Below are 5,369 nucleotides of genomic sequence, written 5' to 3'. Positions count from 1 at the left end.
TATCTGTTCAGGATTTGGATGTGGGCTTCAATTTGTGGTATTTGAAGTAATATAAAATACACAGTCAGTTCATACATTATTGGAAGGGAAAATTGAAGGTAAAAAAAAAAATAACTTAATTTGACATAATGAAATATAAAATCTGACAGTAGTTCCAGCTGTGCTGTATCAACAAACTCCTTCGAATATGTCCTTGTGTCTGTGGTAACTATTTATACAAGAGTTCTCCTGAGACTTCTATGTAAATGGACAGATAAATGTGTGTAATCATTGACATTGGGATGCTTCCTGAGAAGATGATGAGGATTTATGGAAGGAGTCTTTATTGTCTGCATCTGCTACCAGTTGAAGCTGTAGGATTTCAGGTTTGGTTTCTTGCATCTTGGAGATAAAACAAGGGTGAAGAAACAGTGGTTATAGCTGATATACATTTATCAATGAACAATGTCCCCATAAATTCATGTCCATGAAACAATTTGTAACTGACAAAAGTATGAAATGTCATTTTATCAGGAAGACACTGGTGGCAAGTCTGGTGTTACAGAAATAAAACTTATTGGACCTTGTTATCTTGTGCCACAGCACAGCCCCAGTATTGAGTATTTCTTAATAAAGGTTCACCCTGGCTTGTTTAGTTTTATCAGAAATCTGGTTAGGCCACAAGAAGGCAGTCTTACGCACAGTAGGATGACATCACCCTGATGCTGAGGCAATTGAAAGCTGAAAAATCATGATTCATAGCTGGTTTATTAATTTTCTTTTACTTTTTTGTTACTAAATTTCTTCCAGTCATACAAATTACTAGTCAAAATGAATAGATTTAGTTCTTTGTCTAATAATCACGGTCTTCTTTTTGTTTGTCTTTAAACGTTTTCTTTTTCGAATTATATTGAACAATTTAAATCCAAATTATCCTCCAATATGCAGCAATTTCCCTTCAAATTTATTTAGATTATCCTTTTGATTTGGTGTCTTTCACATTTACACTACTTCCTCCTTCCAGACAGGATAAAAAAACAAAAGGAGAATATTGTCAGTCTGGAGGATGACAATGCTGTCAGAAGAAACAAGGCAAAGGATGTCCTTATTTGGCAAATATGTTTAGCCGTCATAGGTCAAACTTTATTATGTCTATCCACAGATTTGTTTGTGGCGCTTTGGAGTACGTCTGTGTTGGCAGAACGCACGATGACTGCAGTATGAAGCAATCCACAAATATTTTTGAGTCACTTTCCTGTAATTAAATATAGTAATCCAATTCCTGGCAGGCTGTCAGGAGACAGCATGAAGCGCCCGATCAAATTACAGTGCAGTATATCAAAATGAGTCAAATAAATGATGGCTAATTAGTAAGATCGATGGGTATGACATCCAAATGTGGTTTCCAAGATCAATCATTCAAATACTGTAAAACATTTAAGAGGATTTGATGACAGCTTCCCAGCAATCCTACTGCATGAGGCTCAACATGTCTCATAGGCTGTCACCAAGCCTTATTTTTGCATACATTCAGTCCATGTGATCTCTGCTTTCAACCCTCACTGGAATTATTCTTGATCATCAAAATCCAACAAAGCTTAAAACTGTTCAAGAGTTTGTTTTAAAGCAATAGTACAATTCATACATGGGCAGAGGGTATAATCGAATCAGGAGTCTTACTCAGGTTCTTTAAATAGTGAATTATTCAAGGTTTCTACTTCAGGAAAACCATCCTGTTTTGAAATACTTGAAAGTACCCACTAATGAAAACTTATAATCATAATAGAACACCTTTCATATACAGTAGTATTTGAAAATCTTGCTATCCATAAAAACGGTAGCAGGCTAATTTATCCACAATGGGCATGCTACATTCTGCTACTAACTAGCATACAGCAACATAGCATAGAGGTAAACAAAAATTAATATGACCATCATTTTAATGACTACAAGTGTAGAATAAAAAAAACTAAATCTTGTAATTATGTCTTTCAAAATTCTTTAGCAATAACTTAAGAAGCGGTAGCTCACTTTCCAAAAACGTACAAACCCAGATGCTAGTTTTTTGTTTGTTTGCTACAATATTGAACATGTTCACTTATAAAAAATTTTTCGACCAGGCAATTTAGTTTTTTTTTTTGTTTATCAGCCTCAAGTCTATACCCAGTACTTCAATTTCTTACATTCCAGGTTCCCCGGTGTGGATTTCTGCTGTTGCAGCCCATCCACCTCGAGGTTTAATGTGTTGTACATTCTGAAATGCTTTTCTGTTTAGCACAGTTCTAAACAGTTATTATTTAAGATACCAGCTCAAACCAGTTTGTATCTCGTCTGATCTCTTTCATAAATCTGTATGTATTTGTTTTGCTGAAGTAAGAAGAAAGAAGTGGTTCTAGTGTTTAGTATTGTTTAATACTGATTACTGTAACTGGAAATCAGTATTTTGGAAGACTATAAACCGTGCAGCTAATTACAGTTATCAGTCTCCTAGATTAGCATTCTATAGATTTCCAGAGAAATCTGTCTTTTCTAAAACAGCAACAATTTCTCGTTACAGTCTAACTGATTAACTGATTAATTTCATTAGACAATGTCATCTTTCTTCACCAGTCATGTCTCGCATCTCTGCTCTTTTTCAGAACCCTTCTCTCCATCCACTTTCCACTCTGTCACCCTGAGATGGCACGTTTGTATGGGAAAATAAGTGTTGAAGCTTGAGATGCCAGAGATATTTGTTACATGTATAGAGAGTGTGAGAGGCATGATGAAAACAGAGACACCTTAGCAGGACAGTTGGATGCCCAGAGGTGTCTGTGTGTGCCATATGTATTAAACAAGCCTGGAAGAACTTAACCAATAGGAAATCATCCCAAGTGTCACCAGAGAGCTGTCCTCATATTGCCTTATGTGGTGGGTTTCATTCATTCATTCATTTCATACAGCAATTATTTTAGTTATTCCTAGACTATTCCAGTCTTCAGAGTCCTCCAATTTCTAAAAAATCTGCTTCCATTTAAAATGCTGATAGACTGTCAGGTATATTTTACCTTTACATTCTGGATTAGAAAAAGATTGTAAAGAACAGGACCGGATTTTTTTCAAAAACAAAAGAAAGGCACTTCTTTTTCAATGTATAATTGATTTATAGTGGTGTAATATATCAGCCAGTTTGTCCCCTTTCTGTCTACCAATTGCATTTTGCGTCTCGGCTGATAAATCGTGGACAGATGATGAATCTCTTGTCTATGCCTATGTGACAGGCCTTTGATTGTATGGAACATGGTTTTAAAGAAGATACGAAGAATTACACAAAGAAATAACGCAACACAGATTGTACAGGTCTATTATAAATATTCATCATGCGCAAATACGCCAGTCAATGCAACACCTATGTGTCTGGATTATGTTAAATACGTCCTGCATCAGGACCATGCATGTTCTCCCTATTAGGTTCTCCTACAGTTTCCTCCAACCTTCCTGCAAATTTAATGTTCCAGTAGATCACTAAGATTGGCTTTCGTTTACGTGTGAATGAATGTCAGTATGTCGCACCATGCAATCGACATTTAGGGTTTATTACCACTTCATTCTCACTGTTTCTGGAATAGGCTCTGGGTTCATCTCAACCCTGACCAGGACAAAGTGATGGTAGAGGGGGATTGTTGTTGTTGTTGTTGAGTATATCAGAAGCAGTATTGGCAATAAACACTAGAGATACAAGGAAGTTTGTTCAGTTGTTGAGCTCACATTCTTAAATAACATTAAAATCAATCAAATCAAATTTTATTCATCACATACACATATATACAGGGTACGACATGCAGTGAAATGCTTTATACGACGGTCCGGCACGAGGGGAATAGGATGGGGGAAAAGAAAAGAAGCCGATAAATAAAGTATAAAGTATAAAAAAACTATATAAAAATAAAATAAAACAATATAAGATATAAAAGATCTATAAAGATATATGTATGTGAAACAAAGAGAAAAAGAAGACAAGCGCATGAATTATAATATAGAAATCGACCCTGTGTATGCAATAAGGCCAAAGGTATATAGACATTTGACCAATTACACCCATATGTCTTTGGTGAACATCCCATTCCAGATTTAGTGCCACTTTGCTATCAAAATAACCTTGACTATTCTGATAAGGCTTTCAACTAGATTTTAGAATGTATTTGTTGGTATTTTGTGTTCATTAGTGAAGTTGGACACTGAGGATGTCCGCATTCAAAATCATCCCAAAGGTGGTCAATTGGCTGAAATGAGTTTTTCCAGTCCACATTTTGAAAAAACATGTCTTCATGGAGCTCACTTTGTGCATGGAAGCAATGTCATAATGGCATTGCTATAATAGACAACAACATGCTTTAAATATTGTGGCCAACATTGGTCATGTATGGGTATGGTAGTTAGGTGTGCACATATAATGTGCATTAACACTGAAAGTAAAATATAAGATTATCGTATAAAAACAAAACGCTCTCAGTAGCACCACAATCACGTTTTGACTATTGAGTTTTCCACTAGCATGTTTTTCCTGTAGTAATCACAAGTGCTTTACAGGAAATTTCAGGGGACGAACAGATTTATTATCAGACCAGGTTAAAAATAATAGGTCAAATAATCTTTTGAGAAGAGGATCACTGGAGGTCAAGCATTCTGTTTTACCCTTGCAATACACATCTTTATTTAATGGATTATGACAATGATCACCTTGATGAAAAAAAAACCACAAATAGAATTTGTGATGGTTTAATCATTATAATAGCAATTGTATTGGTTTAAATGGAAAATGGAATAGCTCCTGTGGGTCTCTAATGGTAATTTGCTACCCATCTATAGAGATGGAGACCATAAGGACATTGTTAAGCATACAAATCCCTGTAAGATTCGACAATAGTCTGGTTTTATAATAATTTAATCACTCAAACAGAGGGGTGGTATCTTAGTGGTTAAGCTATTTGATTTGCTTTAGATTGAAAGGACACAAATTACAATCTTAGCACCACCAAGATGCTTCTTGATATGGGTGTCTTCCATTTGGTAATGGTTTTAATTGCTAATGGCTGATGTGATGGTTGTAATGGTATTTGTGGCAATAATATTTTTCACAGTGTACAGTGTATTTTATATATATATATATATATATATATATATATATATATATATATATATATATATATATATATATATATATATATATATACATATATATACACACACACACACACACACACACACACGCACACATACACACAAACGTTTACGCTTTATTTCTAATATTTATTAGATTAGTAAATAAAAAAGGAATATAAATAAAATAGGAATAAAATACAATTTATTCCTATTTATCTAAATAGGAATAAATATTAGATTAGTAACTA

General features: G+C 34.5%; 1 long non-coding RNA gene across 1 annotated transcript; it reads left to right on the top strand.

Moving 5' to 3' along the window:
* The first annotated feature begins 409 nt into the window (after positions 1-409).
* LOC310740267 lies at positions 410-634 on the top strand. Its single transcript, XR_014537613.1, has 2 exons — positions 410-500; positions 532-634. It is a non-coding gene; the product is annotated as an uncharacterized lncRNA (long non-coding RNA).
* Positions 635-5,369: the final 4,735 nt, after the last annotated feature.

The sequence above is a fragment of the Silurus aristotelis genome (assembly GCF_946808225.1).
Source record: "Silurus aristotelis genome assembly, chromosome: 17".
In the NCBI taxonomy this organism is placed as follows: Eukaryota; Metazoa; Chordata; class Actinopteri; order Siluriformes; family Siluridae; genus Silurus; species Silurus aristotelis.
This window is presented reverse-complemented; position numbering and strand designations above follow the sequence as displayed.